Source organism: Equus quagga, chromosome 4 (genome assembly GCF_021613505.1).
Source record: "Equus quagga isolate Etosha38 chromosome 4, UCLA_HA_Equagga_1.0, whole genome shotgun sequence".
Classification (NCBI taxonomy): domain Eukaryota; kingdom Metazoa; phylum Chordata; class Mammalia; order Perissodactyla; family Equidae; genus Equus; species Equus quagga.
Genome location: NC_060270.1, coordinates 91,948,699 through 91,972,907, shown reverse-complemented (window position 1 = coordinate 91,972,907; position 24,209 = coordinate 91,948,699). Strand labels below are relative to the sequence as shown.

General features: G+C 39.8%; 1 protein-coding gene across 1 annotated transcript in view; it reads right to left on the bottom strand.

The window, feature by feature from the left end:
* LYPD6B (LY6/PLAUR domain containing 6B) overlaps positions 1–20,047 on the bottom strand; it is a 141,892-nt gene extending 121,845 nt beyond the window's left edge. The window contains exon 1 of the mRNA XM_046659450.1: positions 19,975–20,047. The gene's annotated coding sequence lies outside the window, so the exon portion shown is untranslated. The remainder of the gene's footprint in view (positions 1–19,974) is intronic.
* Positions 20,048–24,209: the final 4,162 nt, after the last annotated feature.

Below are 24,209 nucleotides of genomic sequence, written 5' to 3'. Positions count from 1 at the left end.
TGGCAAAAATGTTTGCTATGGTCTGAATGTTTGTGTACCCCTAAAATTCATATGTTGAAATCCCACCCCCCCAAGGTATTAGCTATTAGGAGGTAAGGACTTGGGAGGTGATTAATTCATGATTGGGGAGCTCTCATGAATGAGATTAGTGCCTTATAAAAAAGACCCCACAGAGCTCCTTAGTCACCACTTGAGGCTATGAGACATCTGCAACCCAGAAGAGGGCTCTCGCTTGACCATGCTGCAACCCTGATCTCGGACTTCCAGCCTCCAGACCTGTAAGAAATAAATTTCTGTTCTTTATAAACTACCCAGTCTATGGTATTTTTGTTATAGCATTCCAAATGGAATAAGATAGTGTTTAATCTGAATTTACTCACACTTCCATACCTAACTTCCAGTTCACAGGAAATACACATGATAGAGAATAAGTAAATGACACAAGGAAACCATCAAGAAACCCATAATGTGGGACATTCTCCAAGACAACTAGCCTAGACTTTCCAAAAAGTTAAAGAAGAAGGTGTTCAGGATGCTACATGTTAAAAGAGACCAAGGAATACTTATATCAGAGAAAATAGACTTTAAAACAAAAACTGTCATAAGAGACAAAGAAGGACACTAAATAATGATAAAAGGAACAATCCAACAAGAGGATATAACACTTGTAAATATCTATGTACATAACATTGGAGCACTTGAATATATAAAGCAATCATTAACAGACATAAAAGGAGAAATAGCCAGTAACACAATAATAGTAGGGGACTTTAACACTCCACTTACACCAATGGACCACTTACACCAATGGATAGATCAACCAAACAGAAGATCAATAGGAAACATTGGCTTTAAATAGCACATTAGACCACATGGACTTAGTAGATATATACAGAACATTCCAGCCAGAAACCATAAAAAACACATTCTTTTCAAATGCCCATGGAACATTCTCCAGGATAGACTACATATTAGGCCACAAAACAAGTCTCAGTAAATTTAAAAAGACTGAAAAAATACCAAGCATCTTTTCTGACCACAATGGTATGAACCTAGAAATCAACTAAGGAAGAAAATCAGAAAAGCCACAAATATGTGGAGGTTAAACAAAATGTTACTGAACAACAATTGGGTCAATGAAGAAATCAAAGAAGAAAAAAACACCTGGAGACAAATGAAAATACAATATGCCAAAATTTATGGGATACAGCAAAATCAGTTCTATGAGGGAAGTTTATAGCAATACAGACCTACCTCAACAAACAAGAAAAATCTCAAATAAACAATCTAACAATGCATCTAAAGGAAATGGAAAAAGAAGAACAAGCAAAGCCCAAAATCAGTAGAAGGAAGGAAATAATAAAAATCAGAGCAGAAATAAATGAAACAGAGACTAAAAAAAAATAGAAAAAAATCAATGAAACTAAGAGCTGGTTCTTTGAAAAGATAAACAAAATTGACAAACCTTTAGCTAGACCACCAAGAAAAAAAGAGAGAAGGCTCAAATAAATGAAATCAGAAAATGAAAGAGGAGAAGTTACAATGGACACCTCAGAAATACAGAAGATAATAAGAGAAAACTACAAAAAGCTATATGTCAACAAATTGGATAATCTAGAAGAAATGGATAAATTCTTAGAATCATACAACCTTCCAAAACTGAATCAAGAAGAAATAGAGAATTTGAATAAACCAATCACCAGTAAGGAGTTCAAAACAGTAATCAAAAACCTCCCAAAAAATAAAAGTCTAGGACCAGGCAGCTTTCCTGGTGAATTCTACCAAACATTCAAAGAAGACTTAATACCTATCCTCAAACTCTTCCAAAAAATTGAAGAGGAGGGGAAGATTCCTAACTCATTCTACAAGGCCAACATTACCCTGATACCCAAACCAGACATAGACAACACAAAAAATAAAAGCATAGGTCAATATCACTGATCAACACTGATGCAAAAATCCTCAATAACATACTAGCAAATTGAATACAACAATACATTAAAAAGAGCATACAACATGATCAAGTGGGATTTATTCCAGGGATGCAGGGATGGTTCAACATCTGCAAATCAATCAATGTGATACACCACACTAATAAAATGAAGAATAAAAATCATATGATCATCTCCATAGATGCAGAGAAAGCATTTGACAAGATACAGCATCCATTTATGATAAAAACTCTGAATAAAATGAGAAGGAAAGTACCTCAACATAATAAAGGCCACATATGACAAACCCACAGCTAATATCATTCTCAGTGGAGAAAAACTGAAAGCTATCCCTCTCAAAACAGGAACCAGGCAAGGATCACCACTTTCACCACACTTATTTAACATAGTATTGGAAGTCCTAGCCAGAGCAATCAGGCAATAAACAGAAGTAAAAGAGATACAGACTGGAAAGGAAGAAGTGAAACTGTCACTATTTGCAGATGACATGATTTTATATATAGAAAACCCTGAAGAATCTACCAAAAAATTTCTAGAAATAATAAATGAATATGCTAAAATTGCAGGATACAAAGTCAACATACAAAAATCAGTTGTGTTTCTATACACTAAAAATGAGGTAGCAGAAAGAGAAATTAAGACTATAATCCCATCTACAATTGCAACAAAAAGAATAAAATATCTAGGAATAAACTTAACCAAAGAGATGAAATATCTTTACACTGAAAACTATAAAATGTTCTTGAAAGAAATCAAAGAAGACACAAAGAAATGGAAAGATAGTCTGTGCTCTTGGATTGGAAGAATTAACATAGTTAAAATGTCCATACCTCCTAAAGCAATCTATAGATTCAATGCAATCCTTGTCAAAGTTCCAACAACATTTCTCACAGAAATAGAACAAAGAATCCTAAAATGTATATGGTACAACAAAAGACCCCGAATAGCGAAAGGAACCCTGAGAAAAAAAGAACAAAACTGGAGGTATCACACTCTCTGATTTCAAAATATACTACAAAGCCACAGTAACCAAAACAGCATGGTACTGTCACAAAAACAGACACATAGATCAATGAAACAGAATTGATAACCCAGAAGTAAACCCACACATCCATGGACAGCTAATTTTCAACAAGGGAGCCAAGAACATACAGCGGAGTAAAGGAAAGTCTTTTCAATAAGTAGTTCTGGGAAAACTGGACAGCCACATGCAAAAGAATGAAAGCAGAGCATTATCTTAAACCATGCACAAAAGTTAACTCAAAATGGATTAAAGATTTGAATGTAAGACCTGAAACCACTAAACTTCTAGAAGAAAACATAGGCAGTACACTCTTCTACACTGGTCTTAGCAGCATATTTTCAAGGACCATGTCTGACCAGACAAGGGAAACAATAGAAAAAATAAACCAATGAGACTACATCAAACTAAAAAGCTTCTGTACAGCAAAGGAAACCAGCAACAAAACAAAAAGACAACCTAACAATTGGGAGAAGATATTTGCACATCCTATATCTGATAAGGGGTTAATATCCAAAATGTATAAAGAACTCATACATCTCAACAACAGAAAAACTAACAACCCAGTTAAAGAACGGGCAAAAGATCTGAACAGAGATTCAGATGGCCAAGAGTCACGTGAAAAACATTCAACATCACTAACTATCAGGGAAATGCAAATCAAAGCTACAATGATATATTACCTCACTCCCGTCAGAATGGCTGTAATTAACAGGACAGGAAATAATAATTGTTGGAGAGGATGTGTAGAAAAAGGAACCCACATACACTGCTGGTGGAAGCACAAACTGGTGGAGCCACTACGGAAAACAGTATGAAAATTCCTCAAAAAATTAAGAATAGAAATGCCATATGATCCAGCTATTCCACTGCTGAGTATTTATCCAAAGAACATGAAAACACAAATGCATAAAAACACATGCACCCCAGGGCTGGCCCCATGGTCGAGTGGTTAAGTTCGCACGCTCCACTGCAGGCGGCCCAGGGTTTCACCAGTTCGAATCCTGGGCTCGGACGTGGCACTGCTCATCAAACCACGCTGAGGCAGCGTCCCATATGCCACAACTAGAAGGACCCACAGCTAAGAATATACAACTATGTACCGGGGGGCTTTGGGGAGAAAAAGGAAAAAAAATAAATAAATAAAAACACATGCACCCCTATGTTCACTGCAGTGTTATTTATAATAGGCAAGATGTGGAAGCAACCTAGGTGCCCATCAAGGGACAAATGGATAAAGAAGATGTGGTATATATGCACAATGGAATACCACTCAGCCATAAAAAATGATGAAATCTGGCCATTTGTGACAAGATGGATGGACCTTGAGGGTATTATGCTAAACGAAACAAGTTAGAGGGAGAAAGTCAATACAGTATGATCTCAGTCATAAATAGAAGATGAAAACAACAACAAACAATCACATAGAGACAGAGATTGGATTAGTGGTTACCAGAGTGGAAAAGGGAAGGGAGGAGGGCAAAAGGAATGACTAGGCACATGTGTGGTGATGGACTGTAACTAGTCTTTGGGTGGCGAACACGATGTAATCTACACAGAAATCAAAATACAATGATGCACACCTGAAATTTATATAATGTTATAAATCAATGTTACCATAATAAAAAAATCTTTTTTAAAAAGAGAGTAAGGAAACATAACGGAATGCAAGGCATGAAACTTGATTAGATCTTAATGTGAAAAAAAGTATAAGACATTTTTCGAATAAGCAGGGAATTTTCAAAATAGTGGATATTAGATGATAAAACAATCATTGTTAATTTTCTTAGGTGTAAATTGTATTATGGTAATGAAGGAAAAATCTCCTTATTCTTAGGAGATGCATTCTGAAGTATTTACAGGTGAAATGCTCTGATGTGTGAAACTTAAGAGAGAGAGAAGAGCAGATACAGCAAAATGCTAACTTTGCTGGCGCAGCCTACTGGCATGGTGCATGAAGTTCTTTCCTTTTGTAATAACTGCTCTGCAGTTATGCCCTACTGTGCCATTTTATTCCCAATCAAGAGTATTTTGTCCAGTGTCTCCAGATTCCAGCCCAGTGTTTCTGCACGGGCTTTGTTATCTAACAGCAGGAGCATCTGCTCTGTGTGCTAGCTTTGGGTTTTCTTTATGGAGGCACACCCAGGAGCACCCAGGCAGGCAATGAGAAAGCTGTTCCACACCCTGAATTCCTTATTTCCTACAGGCAATGAGGTAGAAAGGGAGTCTTGAATTATGGCTGAACCCGGCCAGGTTCAGCTGACAAGCTTTTCCGGCTACCTTAACTACCCGGCAATTATTAACCACACAACGGCGTCCAGACAACCTCTGCTGCCACAAGGAAAATTCCAAATAATTCCAAATAATAACATTGACAACCATAGTTCTTGAGTACTTACTATGCACCAGACACCATTCTAAGTGCCTTACATGTATCCTAATTTATGGATTTCCAGATACAGTTGATCCTGATCATATTAAGTACTACACTCGAGTTCTGATGAAACACTTATTGTAGGCAAAAGCCAAATAATGTGTAATATTATTCACGTGCAGAAGGCTAAGTCATCTTTGCTTAAAAAAATGAGAATTGGAATGGGGGAAGGGGGCAGGGGGAGGGTCACTATTTCTCTCCTAAAAACCATTAATGCAAATCCCCCCTCAAATTCTTGCATGTCTAGGCATCGTAACCATTTATCAGGAGAAAGAATGTATCCCAATCAAAATCAGAGCTTGTGGCCATCAAAGCAAGAGAAGCAATGATATATTACCTTATTCAGTTGTTCCTCTCGGGCCATCCTAATGGGCCACTTGCCATTGCTCTCAGCTCTATTGACACATTAGTGTCAGAAAATTCAAAAGACTAGAGGAGTTGTTTCGCTCCTCAAAGTTACTGCAGACAGTTATTAAGGGGGCTGTTAAGCTTCAAATATCCCATAGGGATGGAATAAAGGGGAAAAAAGACCTTTGAACATCCAGGAAGTTAGGCAGGCATTGGAATCTTGGAGAGCAGCAATGAATTACGTGAACATGTGCAAAAGAAGTGTGGCACACCATTCAGCAAGTGATTCCAATATTTAACCACACAGTAACTATATGGAAGATAGTTACTTTTTACTAATAAACTTTATACTAATAAAACAGGAGAGCTACACTGGAATATCATACAGCAATTGGAATTGAAGGGCAGCAGAATATGCCACCTCAAATGTGACTGTAGGAGCTCAGGACACTGCCCCCTCAAATATGCCACTTTGGTGTATTGATTATTTTGAGCTGTACGCACTTGAAAAAACAGCACATGCAGGGAGAAGCTTTCTCTCAATTCCTCTACCTGCCTAAAGACAGATGTTCCAAAGGAATCAATTGTCATAAATTCCTTCCCTGGGAGTTTCATCAACCAGGGTCGGGGGGGGTGGGGGTCGACTCTTAGCTCAGGAGAGGAGACTGGAAGTCGATGCCACACACAGACAAACTTTGTCACAAAATATCATACCTCCACATCTCTTTAAGGGCTCATTCATCCTTCCTAAAAATCATTTACTCTCCCCTCAGAGGCCTACATCCCTCTCCCCTTTCCCTATTAAGAGGGATTTAATCCTGAGTTCTAAGACTCCTCAGGGAGTTCCTCATTTTTCCTTGGTGTCTCCCATGTACACATGAGGTATCCATGTTCGTAAACTTCTGTTTGTTTTTCTCTTCTTAATCTGCCTTTTATTTTAGGGGTCTCAGCCAAGAACTGAGAAGGGTAGGGGAAAATTATTTTTCCTCCCTTACAGAATGAATGGACATCACTATAGGCAACCAAATGGATGAAATCTCATGTAATGTTGACCAAAAGAAGCCACTACAAAGTATATACTATGACTATATAAAACTTATCTGTATAAATAATTTATGTAAATTTTTTTAATTAAAAAAATTTTTAATGTATTTTAGAATATGTATATAAAATACGAACCAAGCAAAAATAATTAATGCTGTTAGAATTCAGAATAAAGCTTACTTTTGGAGAGAGGAGTAGTAACTAGGAAGGGGAACAATGGACAGGGAGTGTCCCCAGGTGCTGGTTCCACAGGTATGTTGAGTGTGTGAAAATTCATTGAACTGTATTCTTCTATGTGCACTTTTCTATATATATGTTATATTTCAATAAAAAATTTAACCAAAAAACATGAAGACAATTTAATACTCCTGCGCCAACAGATCTCTGACCTCTACTTTTGAAACAACCTCAGAAATGGTGGTCTTATACAAAATCATCCACTTAAACAAAGTGAGGGCTCAAGGCAATTAGGAGCCAACATCTAAGTCTGTATGTAAAGCGAAATTAGACACAGGCCCTGCAATAGCCGTACAAATAATTCTGCAGGCACTAGCAAGAATTGCTGGAGGAAGTAATTACAAAGGCCTTTGCTATTATATCTTCTATCTGGGATCTCAAAGAAGCCAGTAGACAAACAAGGGCCAGCAGTGCTATGACAGGGGCACCTGTGTCTTCATCTGTTCACAGCACCAGGCCCAGATCCTGCACCTTTGCATGGCAACAGCTGAATTCAGCAAAGGACCTAGATGTTACTAATGTCCTGAGATAAAAAACATCATGATTAAATCAAAACTCCACACGAGTTAACTTCTGTCTGGTTGGTCTTTGTAAGCAGCAACCCAGTCACAGAGCAAATCTACATGTCTCAGGTTGCCATTTTTCCTAATATTTTTAAATTCTTAAAAAGGAGGGAAGAATAGAAAATTTGAGGGAAATAGCACAGCCTGCTACTTCAGACCCCGCAATTCTATTTGACCTTCTTGCTTACTGTTATGAATTGAATTGTGTCCCCCTCCAAAACTCATATGTTGAAGTGCTAACCCCTAGTACCTCAGAATGTGACCTTGCTTAGAAATAGGGTCGTTGAAGATGTAATTAGTTAAGATGAGGTCATATTGGTATAGGGTGGGCCCTAACCCAACGTGACTAGTGTCTTTTTACAAAGGGAAAACAGGGGCCGGCCTGGTGGCACAGTGGTCAAGTGCGCACATTCCGTTTCAGTGGCCCAGGGTTCACTGGTTCAGATCCCGGGTGTGGACATGGAACTGAGTGGCAACACATGCTGTGGCAGGTGTCCCACATGTAAATTAGAGGAAGATGGGCACAGAGGTTAGCTCGGGGCCAGTCTTCCTCAGCAAAAAGAGGAGGATTGGCAGTGGATGTTAGCTCAGGGCTAATCTTCCTTAAAAAAAAAAAAAAAAAAGGGAAAACAGGCCCAGACACACACACAAGAAGAACACCACGTAAAGACTAGAGTTGTGCTTCCACAAGCCAAGGAAGAACCAGAAACCAGCGGTGAGGCCTGGAACAGACCCTTCCTTAGCACCTTCAAAGGGAGCATGGCCCTGCCAACACCTCCATCTCAGACTTCCAGCCTCCAGAACCATGAGACAAGACATTTCTGCTGTTTAAGCCACTCTGTTTGTGTTGCTTTGTTATGATAGTCCTAGAAAAGTAATATACATCTACAGAGCCCAGGTCTGGTAATGTCGGCTTACCAGGCAGTTCTATCCTTATCTTGAGATGAAGAAACAAGTACTACAGAGAAATAAAGCAAACTGTTTTAAGCCACAAAGCCCACACTGACTGAGACTGGAATTCAGGAATCAAGAAAAAATCTGCTGCAAAAAATTGAGAGGAGTAAAAGCATGAAAAAAAACGAGAAACTCTCCTTCCTTGGAGATCTGCTAACTGCTCTGCCTGGGATGGCTTAGGATGGTTCTGTCTGAAGAGAAAGGTGGCTAACGTGGATCCCCAAAGCTGCCTCCTAGCCCTAAAACCTAAGCCAACCCAGCACAGCTTCCCCTGAGACTTGAGACTCGTAATTCCCCCTGCTGGATGAATTACTCTTCAAAAGCCTGAATCTGCATAAAAAATTCAGTTATTGAAAATGAGGCAAGAATAAAAGAGAATATGAATAGAAATGGCATTTTAATAAGTAATAAGACTTCAAGGGAGGCTAGTAGTTCAAAAGCACTTCTGAGCTTTAATACAGAATTAATCCACGTTGTCTTCCAAAAACATCAGTCCAGCAAAAACCTTGCACATGGTGTCCATTTCAAATGCAGCCACAGAAAATAAAAATGAACCTCTAAAAGCAATCAGCATTAGGGTGAGTGTTATGAATTGATCGCTGGCATGTGCCAGCTATGGCCAAAGTCTAAATGACAGCAAACTTTGGTAATATCTAGATTAAATTTAATTATTAGCTGGAGCAGTACGGCTAGAGTTAAATTTTATGAAATGGAAATCCACTCATATAAGAAATATTAACTGAGCACCTGCTACATGCTAGATAGCAGTCTATGCACTAAAAGTCAAGCTCAGTGGTGAACAAAATAGATACCAGCCCTGCCCTCATGGAGCTTCAAGTTGGGCTCACAAACTGGACTTCAGAGGTAACTCACACGGTGGCAATATTTGCTGTTCTTTAAAGGTAAAAATTTAGTGACAACAATCTTAGAAATTTCTATTTGTTCTCCTGGGTTTTCAAATGAGCCAGATCTCCAGGACCATGGTTGAAATTCGTACCAAAGGCTGGGCTCTGGGCTCCTCTCAGGGACAATGTAGGAGAGGAGCGTTCCCCTTAGTGTGTGCGCCAACCAAGGAAGCAGACCAACGTATAGCTTGAGAAAGTCAAGGTCACTGATTTCATCCCCAAAGGACCAGGCAGCTTCGAGAGATTGCACTTAACCTCCTGGTTGACAGCTTCACATTTCAAATCATTGGTTTACAGACAGGAATTATGTTCTCCAACATACTCAGAGGTGATATGGGCAAAGCATTTTGTAAACAGAGGGAAGCAAAGCGCAACTCAAATGAAGCTCCAGTTACAGCAGGAAACAGGCCTCTGTCCAGGGATCATGGCATTTTCCCGGGGGGAGGCAGGCGTGCATTCTCTCCACCTCTACATACGGGATTCCCTCAGTCCTTCATGGACCTTCCCCTGGCCTGACATTGTGGCACCGTGACCAGACACTGTCAGGTCAACCTACTAGGCAAACTAATAATGTTGACAGTCACATTCCTCGAGTGAATTCTGTTTCCCTTTCCTACTGAGGACCGGGCAGTTCAGAAACAGCCTCTTTAATGAAGTCTGCCCGTCATGAAGCAGCAGCTCTTGCCTCAGAGAGCAACAACGCAGTTTTAGCGCAAAGCTACAACTCTGGGACTTGATGCCCTTCCAACTCACCTCCTTTCTCAGTGACATCAGATCATTTTCGGCCAAATGACAAATTGAAAGTTAGATGCCGGTGTGATTAACTCCTGTTTTTACACTATTAAATTCACAATTTGTCCACTGAAAAGATGCCCAGCACTTTGCAGGATAGAGGCTCACACACAGGGCTAATGGTGTTGATTTTTCACTCTGGGATAGGTGAGCTCAAAAATGGGGCAATGATAATTGCCTGTATTCATGTGGTTATGCTCAGCTCACTGATTTTAAAGAGTAAGACACAGGAAAAAGCAAGGATAAAAACCTTAAAAGCCATCTTCCTTCAGATCACTTTAAAAGAGGGCTCCAGTGAAGAGCTGCTCCAGCGGAGTCCTAGGGAAAATTTTTTAAACTATAGCTGCCACTTCTTACTATGTGTCACATTGTCTTTAAGAAAAATCAAAATGTTATAGAAATACCATGGTTTCCAAATACAAAGGGAACATATTTTTCAGAGTTAATCTATTATGTCCAGATGGCTATTTAAGCTGTGCTAGAAACCGAGAAACTGAAGCCCTCACCTCCCTAGGTGGCTGGAAGGCCAGTACGTTTCGCTGATCCAGAGCTTCCTGCAGACGTTACCGGGGGCTGCTTACGCTCCGGGTGCACCGCCAGCTGGATTTTTTGCCTTATCTTTCCAAAGTTGCAAGGGATTTCCTGGGAATTAAAAACGAGCCTTCAAGGCATTCTGTGGCATTTAACGGGACACTGGTCACTAAGTCATCCGTGGCCATCCATTGCAGCCAGCCAGCAGTTTGGCTACATAGCCAGAAGCACAGATCATCATCTCCACAAATTACAAATGCCTCAAGAACATATGGGGTCGGGGACCTGCAAACTATGCATATCCTAGCTTAGGCATGTTTTCACTTCTCCCTCCTAAGGGTTTCCTCCTCCTCTCTCCTTCCTACATAACCAACTCCAACTCCAGCATATCCTAACCTTAACACCACACTGCTAAGGGATTTACAAAAACGCCTTGAATGTCTCAGATTTAAAACATTCATGATGACATCCTCCACTCAATAAAGGCAACCAAGTTCTCTGTCCATTTTCAACTCTTGGTCCTTTTTTTTAATAGAGTGAGGATTTTTGTCTCTACTTTTTAAGGTAATATATCCTCTCTATAGCCCATTTATTAGATCCAGAATGTTTTTTAAAAATCCCATCACATATACACAACCACCATCAATATACCCTTCCTGTCTTTTCTCCAAACAATTTTTATCCTGCTCCATATCTAATTTAGAACATATCATAAATATTAGTTTATCTGTAGAATTTCCCATCCTATGAATACACACAATTTACTCATCCATTCCCTTCTTGTTACACAATTAATTCACTTTCAATTTTTATTACAAATAAAAATTCAAGAATATCTTTATGTCAAAGATTTTTTTTCAATTTGGACATTCCCTTGAAAATAGATTGCTAGAGTTAGAATTACTCCAGGTGTGAATAATTACCCAAAAGGGCAAATAATTTTAAAGTTTTCACTAACACACTGCCAACAGGACTCTCATTCATTTCAGTGTTAAATCCTGACATTTCACATTCCCATTTTCAAACACCATTCTTCCCCTAAACCATTCTTCTCTGGGATCTTCTCTCCTGAACTGGCCTTGTTCCTCCCTTAAGCCTCCTGCCTCCATCAGCAGAACTGGCCACAACATCCCAGGCTTCACTGTCTCACTTTTAAGAAGGTAGGGTGTTGATATGTATTTGCTTTTGTTTCTGACTCTTTTCATTCATCCTCCAACTCTGCCATAACACACTCAAAAAAGTATTCCATTAGCACTGTTTTTTAAATTATGTAAATTACATATTTATCTCCCCCACTTTCTAGAATGTAAAACCTTCAGTGATTAGAAACATTTATTTTTTAAGTATCTACCAAAAAAAAAAAATACTTTATCTAGCCGAATGACCTACTTTCTAATTTCCTTTCTGTAAAATTTTCCACAAGCTCCTAGTCAAACTCACAGTCACATTCAAACTACTTGCACTAGTTTACAGGTTCATCCATCATAGGGCTTTCAACACTTTCTACCCTCTATTCCTCCATTTACACAAAACAAAAAAGTGTCCTTTCTTTTCTCTGCCAGAAGTTTGACAACTTTTAAACAGTTCAAATCTTGGCTTTTTTCCATAATCCCATAAACTATTTAATTGCATCACACTGAGATTTAGCAGATATATATTGTCTAAATTGCTCAGAAATGTGAAATTTAATAAAATGTACATACATACTGCAAAACACAACATAAAACCAAAGCGATAAACATATGTGTCCATCAAAATAGAAGTTGTCAATCTAAATCTGATTGGCTGTTTCTGCATTGTTTTATTAACATCTGTTTACTACTTATTCACTTAGGACCCCATAAGGAAGCAATAGCAGGTGCCAAAAGTTTAAGAACATCCATGAGAAGGGAGGGAGGGCAGGAGGAGTAATATTTCTGATCTCAAAAATCAAAATCACAAAATGTTTATAGACCACCTCAACCTGCGGTTGTAAATTAAGAGAAGATCACCTTCATTTTACTTTAATAACAAAACAGAGCCCTTGGAATAACACGAGGAGCAGACCTCTGCTCCTAAGACCATCTCTCCCTTTCTTCATTCCACAGGGACCTCACCGTTACTCTGAGACCTGAGGCCAACGCTGTGAAAATGATACAAAGCAGGGGCTTCTCAAACTTTCATGTGCCTCTGAACCACCTATGAATACAGGAAATGCTCATTCTGATTCAGGAGGTCTGGGGTGGGACCTGAGACTCTTCTAATTCTAACACGTTCCCAGGTGCTGCTAGTCTGAGGACCAAACTCTGAGTAGCAAATATATAGATTTCAGCATCAAGGAATTTTGTAATCACTGGCTTTATACTAAAAGGTTCCAAACTACAGCTATAAATGATTGGCTCACTTTGCTTTATTAAATACAAGGTGCTTAAAGAGAGAAAAGACACTTTGCTTCTCCTTAGTATTATTAACACTGATTGAGCATATGATGTGGTCTGTTGACAATAGATATCAGGAGCTGGTTGCCTAGGTTGCCTGGAGGAAGAAACTGGCCAACTGGAGGAGGAAGGATGGGAGAGAGCATTTTCACTGAATATTCCTTTGCAGCTTTGAAATGTTGAACCACATGAGTGAATTACCTATTCAGAAAATAAATTGTATTTTAAAATTTTAAAGCATTTCATAGGATATTCTGGAAGCTCAATAAATGTTAACTCAAATTAATCCATTTCCCCAGAGAGTAAGTGGTAGGCCCGGGGAGAGCACTTACCTTAAATAAGTTAGCATTTTTCTTCAAAGAGGAAACTTCCCTTAGTTTAACCACCTTCTAGGATCATGCCAACATTATATTTTTACTATAACAACATTTTTCAACTCAATTACTCTTCTCCAGCACTGGAAGGGCCCAACAGCGTACCTTGAGTCACAGTAGATTCAAAAAACCTTCTATGTGCATCCCTAAAAAGTCAGGATCCTGCTGCCGGAAACAGGAGAAAACCGCAAAGAACTTTCTATTACCTCAACCCCTGGTCTATAAGATTGATAACTGGCCCAACTTGTGCTATAATTGCTCCTATTAACAGCATTCAAGTTGGTGTTTCAGATCTATGTAGAAGTAACTGCAACTGAAAACAGAAACCAAAGGAGGGAATGGGTGAGAGTGTGTGTGTGTGTGAGCGTGCACACACACACATGGGTGTGTCGTCACAGAAGTGACCCTATGGCTGACCCTTAGCGTAAACATTAACTCGACCATCTGATCTGATCTTAACCCATATTGACCTAGCCCCACCTGAACCCTCACAGGGTCTCCACAGCAGACAAATCCTTTTTCACATGACTTGGTCATGACTCAGCTATAAGGCTCTGAAAATACTCATAGCATTTGCAATTTCTGAATTAATATTCATCCGTCAACCTCTAAACGTTTGTTTTGGTTCAGCTTTTTGCTGAGTCACCATAAAGCAGACTGTACCAGGTTCTGTGGAGGCTTCCTTCCCCAGATCTCTCACTTCTGCCCTCCTTCTCCACTCACACTGCGGGGATAGGTCTTCATCCTCCACCCCAGGTCCCCATTCTCTCCCTCTCAGTATGGCTGTGCTTATGACTGAGTGGATCAGCTGCATGTAGGCTGAAGATAAAGGATCAGAGACAGGCAAACCCAAATGGAGGGAACCCACACGTCACAGCCCTGCCCCAAGGAGTTTTGTCAACAGTCCAGCACATGCGTCTAAAGAAGCATGGTCAACCATGCCTAATTCCAGTCGCCATGTCTGTTATCCAAGGAGACGTGGCAGTTGGGAGTTAACCAAAAACATTGTGGTGGGGGAAAAGGAGGCCCCAGGAGCAGAGTGGATCTCCCTAATTCTCCACTAAGCACAGAGCCCCAAACAGCTATCGATACAACCCAGAACCAGTGCTGACTCCCAGCAACAAGGGGGTGGGTTTGTCAGGGAGGATGGTAAGAACTAGGCAGATCCAAGGTCCCAGCCAAGAGGGCTGCGGTTCCAGCAGGAATGTCAGTGCCAAGCAGGAAATCAAAGAAGAAACTCAGAAATACAGGCCAAGAAAATATTCAGAAGGTTGATGCAAGGGTGGATTCAGCTCACATGGGTGTTCTCACCCAGGGCTGAGCTGTGTCACTGGTTTCCTACCTGCCAGGAATGGATGTGAAGCTGCCCAAGTGCATTTCCCCATCTCAGCAATGGATCAGGAACTGAGAACCACTGAGCTGGCCCTGCCAGTGAAAAGCAAGAGGAGCTACAGCTGCATAGGGCTGGAGAGAGCAGTTACTGCTGCCAAAGTGCCATTCCACTCACTCAGAAACTCCCAATAACTCCTCCTACTTCATCACCACCACCATCATCACCATCAAAACCAACAGTAACTGGGCATGCGTTGTACCTAAAGACATCACCTCCCACCATTCTCCTCCCCGCTCACTATTCTTCAGCCACTCTGGCCTCCTCGATGTTCCTTGAACAAACCAGGGCTACCCCACGGCCTTTGTACTTGCTGTTCCCTCTGCCTAGAAGGCTCTTCCTATAGGTACCTTTATAGCTCTTTCTATCTCCTCCCCCAATCTTCACTCACTTGTCTCCATTAGCCTTCCCAGGCCACACTATTTAAAATTACAAACCCTCTCCTCTACCACCTCAGCACTCTTTCTTTATCCTGTATTTATTTTTCTTTATAGCACTCATTACACTAACACCCTGTATGTAAGTATGTATATTTGTTTATTGTCCCCTTCACCAGAAGCACATGTGCTAAGGGTCTAGGAAGGGTAAAACAACTTTCAAGAGAGAAATAAGAATGCTACAAGCAAACACAACAAACACCCCTTTTCCTTCTCCCCAGTACACAGCCATTTGTTTCCCAATCTTTCACATCTAGATTGAAAGACCTCCTATTTAAAATCTTCCTTCATGTCTTTCTGCTTCCCTGGGTTCCCTTTTCTCCAAACTCCAATAACATTGTCTATTCCGCGCAAAACTTCACAGTAACCAACAGCAGCTGCCTCACTGGGCTACTGGGAGGATTAAATGAGTTAGGTCATGCTTAGAAAAGCACTAGAACAGTCCTCAGTCTTGTTAAGTATCCACGGAATCACAGCCCTTATTATTATTTAGTATAGGTATCTTGTCTCACATATACTGATTAAAATATTATTTCCACAGCTAGATTATAAGCAAATTGGGGGCAAAGATCTTATCCTGTATTTTGGAATCTCCAGAGTCCTTAATACAAGTTTTTAGTAATTATTTGTCACCTGGTTGAAACAAAGGAGTCCCACCTTTAAAGATTCCTTTGAAACCCCTTAGAACTTCTATTTAAACAGTGATTCCAATTCTTTACCTCTTTCAGGACCGATTTGGTGTGCAAATACAGCAAATCCCTGAAAATGGCATTTATAATAGGAACCTTGCTATAGCATGAATAGCAAAGCCAAAATACTATATGAAAGATCAAACAAATAATGATTCAAAGAATTCTCCTCAAGGCAACTGTTACAGTCTTATCTTGAATAGAATGTTTGCACAGTTAATTAAGTATTGCTATGGACTCAGCAAAATCCCAGGCAGAACCTGCCAGGCCAAGTTTTACATTCCCACCACCTTATCACTATTTACAAGTCCCGCTCCTCACAGCCCCTCACCTATCTCTACTGCTTATGCTGTGTGTGGGATTAAACGATAAGCAAGTCATACACCTTTTATCCGTGGACAAAAGATAATGGAATCTCAGTGCCAAAGATTCCATTTACCTATCCCACAGCAAATATGCTCTGTCTTCCCCTCCCAGAAATCAATCAGGCCGTATCTGTTACTACCTGTTGACTTCTTGGAAATGTGTGACATAGAAGAACCGTGTGGAGAGAGAGGCGTTTACTGGTTTCACAGAACACGCCTCTATACACCAAGTACAAACAAGAGTTTACTTCCTATGGTTACCGAGTGTGAAGCCTGTCAGGACCCAGAAACCTCAAGATTCACCTCAAAATCACAGACTGTTCTGTGCAGGGAGTGGGGCTAACTGCTAGCTTACACTGGGTTGTCTAAAATATGAAGGAGGTCAGTTATGATAGGCAGAAGTCAACGAGAGTCATTCATAACTGCTCTTCCTTCCCTCCTTCCTTCCAGCCATTATTTATTGAACACTTTATAAGACAACATCATGTTTATATAAAGCTCCAGGCACTATTTCAGGCATGGGAATACAGGAAGGAGTAAACCCTACCATGCCCTCAGGAAGGTTATATTCTAGTGAAAGAGAGCTATCAACAAAATAAATAAGTGAAATTTATATTGTGTTTGCTATTGATAAGTGCTAAGGAGAAGAGAAGAAAAATGAAATAGGGAAGCAGGATGTAAAATGTCAAAGGGCCAAAGGGAGACAGTGAAATTACAGATGGGTAGCCAAGGACATCCTTGGTGAGAAGCTCATTTTTGAGTCTGAAGGGAGTGTCACAGCCAGCTTTGCACATAAATGGGGAAGAGCATTCCAGGCGGAGGAGAGCTGAGTGCGAAGGTCCTATGGCAGAGCACGGCTGGCATGTTGTGGGACGTCAAGGAGGCCAGTGTGGCTACAATCTAACATTCACACGGAGAGATGTAAGAAATAAGATCCCAGGGGAACAGGGAGCAAGACCACAGAAGACCATGCTTCCAAAACACATGCCTTTTTATCAAACACGGAAAAGCCACCCATTTACCAAATTTTCATTTACTCAAAACTCTCCATTGATTATTTTTCCGAAAACTTATATCTCCATATTTCAAGAGAACAACTCACACTCTACAAAAAAAAAAGAAGAAGAAAGAAAGAAAAAGTTATACAGCAAGCCAACATATTTGCCTGGGGAAAATGCTAAGCTTCCATTAATAATAATGAAAACCATGGCTTTGAGTGTAAGCTTCTATAAAATTGGGACCAGGCATCACAATGGAGAACACAGCTCAACACCATGGGCAACGGGACTCACAGTGATGCTATAAAAAGATGGCATGCTGGTTAAAAAGAATAACATGCCCAATTACAGGAGACTGAAGTGTTGAAACTTATCACAGGGACACTTTTTAAATGTTGCAATGCCTCAAAGTCTTTGGCAAATTTAAATGCCAAGCTGGCTAATGCAATATCCAGACCACACATCCTTCCTGCCCAACAAGCTTCTCAACATTAATAAGATGCTATCAGCCAAGATCTGTGACACAGTAGGGTTTGGGGGTGGTACCTCAAGATCTGCTATCTTCCAATTCGATTCACTCCTGATCAACCCAGTTTCACACGTCACATAAACAGTTTCCCAAAGAACAAACACTCATAGCAAATTCTAAACAACTCATTGCAGTGACTCCACTATTCTTAAGAACACACAGTCTGAGCTGCCAAGGCAACAAGCATAGACTACAGGGCATACCCTGAAGCCTGTGTAACAAAAACAGCTATTATTATTAATGACTAAGAAGTCGCAATCCTTCCCCATCCGGTTCTGCCGAGATCATGCCCACTGCCCCACCCATGAAATGGACAAATTCCTGTTACTGGGTCATTTTGTGACTCCACTTGGTTGGAAGTTATCAAAAAGAAAACTGAAAGAAGTCAGTGGGGCAATAGGGAACTGCGAGGGAAGAAGTGACGAGAAGTTCAGAAAGGTCTGAACGGAAAGAGTAAAAATGAGTTTGGAGGAGAGGCGATCCGGAACAGTGTGAGGCAGGTGAGAAGGGAGAGAAATTTTAGAGATGTTACTTAGAATTTTTAGAAATATACACTGAATCCTTTTTAATGTTCTCTGAAAGAGGCAAGTAAAGTTTGAAACTTTGGAAATACTTGTAGTTACTTTAGTTTCTGAACTGTGTTTCTCTGAACAGCAAATTGTATCAACTACTCTTGGAACAACTAGACTTGGGGAAGAAGTCTAGTCCATGGACATAAGAAATTCAGCAAATTCCTCACTTCATCTAGTAAATTCTGCATTATCAAGGACAATAATGTATTCCAGAACAAAGCATGGCAAAGAAGTTACAGGGAAAATCACAACCAGATGCCCCCTGCCCTGCTCAAACATAGAAGCCAGTTATTCTACAGGAGTCAAAAATCACATGCAAATTTCCTTTAAAAAGCAGGGATTTGGGCAAAGATTCAGTCTGGCTTGCATTTTTCTAATCTCAGCAAAAAGCCCAAGTAACAAAAACCAGCTTCCTTGAAGTGGTGTTCTCCAATCATCTAGAAGTTTCTAAGCAGCTGACATTAAAAAAAAAAAAAAAAAAAGACTTTCTTCAGGGATCATCAATCTAACCAGTCCCTCCCTGTCCCCTCCAGAAGATAACCTATCAGGCAAGTTGAGAGGAGGGTGGTCATGCATCCTTCAAAAGCGAAGCCTTTTCTACCCTCCAGGAAGTTTCTGGTCAAAGACAATTTATATACAACATAGAATATGCCCCATTGGTGAGGAGTCAATCAAATTTTTCAGTTGCACAAAGAAGAGAAATCCTCTACCCTGACTAGAAAATAACTATTTGAGACACTGATGACTACACCAGGAATTTTTTTAAATTATAATTTAAATAAAATAAGTAAAGAAACAGGACTAAAGACAAAGATTGCCTGAAAGGATCCTCCAAAACCAAAGGAAAGAAGCAAAGACTGTGAAGTACCACTTTATAACACTGCGTAAACCCTAAAACCTAAATATACAGGATGGCTTCCATTCTCTGTTTTACGCTTTTTCCTAACTTCTTGATTTTCTGCAAGGATCATATATAATGTCTACAATCAGGAAAAAAACACGAAGTTTTAAAAATTATACACAGAAAAGAAAGAAAATGTACCTTTAAAATGTTATCAATAAGAAGACTTGAGGGGTAGATTGCTCTTTACTTTTCTGCATTTTCTGAAGCTTTTATAATGAGAATGCAGTAACTCATAATGAAAAACAACTTTTAAAAAGATGTTTAAATTATTAAAATGTCAAAGAACTAAAATTTTTATTAAGGGTCATAAATGTATAAATACAAAAGATGATCAGGAAGAAGCATTCACCACCGATCCAGCTACCCTCCACAAACAATTTACATGTTATATACCAGCGCTTCTCAAATTGAGAATGCGTAAGAACCACCTGGAGGGTGTGTTAGAACACACATGATGGGACCAGTGAAGCTTCAATTCTAACAAGCTTAGGTGATATTGATGATGCCAATCAACAGACCTCACTCTGAGGAGCCAGGTTTGACGCAACTGGAAGTGAAGAGAGTCCAGCTTGTGTTCTCCCAGGAAGCATCCAAGCTCATTCTAGCCTGGGCAGAAAAGAAAGTGAACTCAGAACTGCACCTTCTTTCAAAGTTCTAAAACGGGGGCACAGGTTCTCCTCTCTCGAGTCAACTCTTGGTCTTAAATACTTAGTCATGTCCTTAAAAGGGGGCAGGGGTCAATGAGATTAAGACACTCGTGATTCCAGGACATAAAAAGTTTGTTAGAGCATCTGATGCAACCACCTTTTGGCTCCAACTTGGCAGACTATCTCTGTACTCCCTAGAATTCTCCATAAACTTATCAAATCTCTTGGGGTAGTTTTCAAACACCACATTGTTTCCTACAGTGATTTTGTTAGATGCCTAAGAATGGGAGGCAGTCCACAAATCCAATATCTATCACTCATAAGGAGACCAAAAAAGGCAAACGTGTACCCCATGAGCTGACCAAGCCCTTACCAGATGACTTGGAGAACACTGGAGTGCAGGGAAGAAGGGTGAACTTGTAAACAGTCAAAACAGTTCCTGCCCTTTCACTCCCCAGACACCTCGGGCTCCATCAGGAGCTAAGGACAAAAACCACACTCAGAAACTCCATAGAGACTCAGTAAGAGGCTGCAACACTTAAGAAATTACTCAGGCCCACACCTAATATCCTTCACCGCCCAAGCCCATCAAAGTGCTAGAGATGGCTGCGAGCCTTCACGCTAAGGAAGAAGGCACTTGGCTGAGAGGCCTCCAAGTTCTATGCAGTGAGAACCTCAGAAATAAACTAACTTAACCACTCAGAAGAGCACAGAGAATTCCCACCAACCTCAAGGTCCCCAAACACCACATCTGCCATTTATCCCCAATGCTGTCATTTCCTACCTGCAGTGAACTAATTGCACACAGTGGGAATTCTAGACCTGCCGGTTCCAACATTTATCTGCTGTTAACTTGTTGTCTGACCTCAAAGATATTTCTCTAATGCCTTTATTTCCTCTGCTATAAAAGCAAGATAAGAGAATGACATGCTTGACAAAGTGCCCTAATATAATACCATAGTCGTCCCTATCCTAGAGATGCTCAGAGGGATGGTAATTAACATGTCTCTTTTACTAAGCCCTTTAAAGATAACTGATGACATGTTGTGAAAAGCATGGGATTGCAAATGATATTTCCTCTTTTGCTAAAACAGGTTTCAGTGACAAAAGCTCCCTAAAAATTGTTGATAAAAACATTATCAAATGGGGGGCTGGCCCTGTGGCAGAGTGGTTAAGTTGGCACACTCTGCTTCGGTGGCCCAGGGTCTCACCAGTTCAGATCCTGGGCACAGACATGGCACTGCTCATCAAGCCACGCTGAGGCAGCGTCCCAAATGCCACAACTAGAAGGACCCACAACTAAAAATACACAACTATGTACCGGGGGACTTTGGGGAGAAAAAGGAAAAATAAAAATCTTAAAAAAAAAAAGTATCAAATGCACTTCTTTGTAAATCACTCAGTTTCTTTCCATGAGATATATTTTTCCATAACCATAGCTCTAACAACAGATACTTGAAAAATCACCTTAAATCACATTTCCATAACCTTAACACCATGCATTGAAAACTTAGTTAAGTAAAAGCGGGGTGTACTTCCTTACCAGTGAAATACTTTGCCACCACTGAAAAGCACGTTTCAGAGAACTAGTTAATAACATAGTCTGGGCATGTGAGAAAAGCTGGTGACAAAAGATTCTGTATACAAAACAGTCGGTATAATCTGATTTTGTAAATCTATGTGGGCATAGAAAAATATTTGATAAATGGTAGCTATATTTTATATCTCTCTCCTAGGGCCCCAGCCCTTTTCTTATACATTTGAACAGCTATATATTAAAGTTATAACACATGTAAATCATTTATATATCACAAATTTAATACAAATTTTCCTAGTCTGTTGTCTCTTCATTTGTATAAACGTTTTAAATTTTAATATATTCAAATCTGTTCATTTTTTCTTCACTGGTTGCTTCTCTTCCTTTAAAGCCATGAAAATTGTCATTCCTATGCAGACCTAATAAATATTATATTTTCTGCTAGTTTCTCTATAATTTGATTTGCAATATTCAACTCTCTGGAGTTTATTTTTGAGATATGGAATGTTTGGTGGGGTCCAAATTGATATCTTATCATGCCCAAACCATTTATTAAATAATCTATTAAATAATTCTTCCTCGTTGCCTTATTTTGAAAACTTTAGCACATTTGTGTTATATGTAGTTAGGCAATTACTCCAAATCACTTTTTTAATATAAAGTAGAAGAACTTCAAAGAAATAACTCAAATATACATAACAGGTTTGTAAGAAATCTCAGCAAGAGATCATGAACAAATTAAATCATCATCAAGCCATTCATCTTCAGTGAGGCATCAGTCAGCTAAGCAATAATTCCTGTTTAAAATCAGTTCTTCCTATTAGGAGAAGGCTTGGAGAATGTAATTGCAGGGTATATAAGTATATGGTAGCTGAGTCACCAACTACTGTTTGAATTGTCTGCTTATTTTATGGGGAGGGGCTACTTCTTGGGTGGCAAGAAGTAACCATGACACACCTGGAAATAACACCCCTTGGCCTGAAAAAGATAAAAGAAGTCAAAGAATTCATTGTTCAATTTCGTCAAGACTTAGAATCATCATTTCCAATCTATTGATTTTTCTTCCAGATATATTAGAAGCCTACCACACACAACATGTACTATACAAATTTGCACTTGTTTTCTACGTTTCTAATGTCTGCATCCCCTTAAGATATAAGCTCTCAAAAAGCAAAGGCCGTGTTTATTAGAGAACGAAGGAATGAAGGACTCATTTGCAATTCTTATAGCTATCTCTTTGCTGAGCCTTGCCCACAGTGGACACTCAGGAAAAGCTGCCAGTGGACCAACTACTTTAGCATTTCAGCAATACGTGATGCTTAAGGGAAAAAAAAAAAAAAGGAACAACATATATCACTGAACGCTTTCCTCTGAATTCATCTCCCCTACTAAGTAATACGGACAGATTTTTGCCATCAGTTCACATCCTGAAGCACAAACATGATGATCTTTCTTTTCATTTGCATAGCTACGACTTGTCATTATCCAGCCCTATTTTTTGACTCAACAAAATAGAATTGCAACATTAGGATTTCAGCATGTCTATTCTTGCAGTGACTATTTTGAATTGTGCCTTTTAGAAGCAACTACTTTAAGGAAAAAAAAAGTTACTTCTAAGGTATATACTTAGCTTGGTTTTAGAGTCTGAGCTTTTCAGGGTTCATTTTCCTTTGGCTTTTCCATGTAGGGAGGGAATGGCTGAGAGAGGTTCATCGGGAGCAAGGCACCTGATGGCAGTCCTCAGCCTTGTATTCCCTGCTTTTAATCCCCTCCACCAATAAATGGACTAGAGTGAGCACTACCATCATCATTGTCATCATCATCATCATCGTCGTCAATGCCACAATTTACTGAGCATCTTATATATGCCAATCACACTGCTAAATGTTTTACTTGTTATTTCCAGTGCTGTTTTTGTTACCAAAAAAAAATTCTAGAATGTATTTCCTCTCCAACTCTGAAAAAAAATTGCTCAATTTAATATTATACTTAGCTGTCACGTGTAATTTTGGAGATCTTGCTTAATTTTTCATCTAATAAATGAGTAGCATGTTGAGAAATTTGATATTTAATTTCATATTATATTCTCATACATAAAATAGAAAAGTCTAACCTATAAAAATGTGCTCCTTGTCCCCGCTTCTCCTTTCTGTTGGAGAAGGGAGAGGTTTGTCACGCAGCACAAAGAGGCCAGGGAAGAGGAAAGAGATTATTTCACACGCTGGCAAAGCAATCGTACTTGACTCCTCCCATCACTGTCCCCATCCTACTCCCAAGCCCGGAGGAGCCTGGGAGAAAGAGAGGTAGAGTTACATCCTAATAAATACTAACCAGGCTGCCTCTCCCTCGCCTCTCTCCCAGCATTTGCCTAGGGGTGTTGGAGAGTCAGGCACGCCTCACAGGAGGTTCCCAGGGAGTGGAAAGCAAATGCCAGGGAGCCCAGAAAAAAATGCAGTCCCTTCAACTGTATTGGGAGAGAGGCATCTACAAACACATGTGAACAAACACATATTTTATTCTTGGATTTAAACAGTAAGTCTTATGGCAGCTGCTCACATCTGCTACAAAC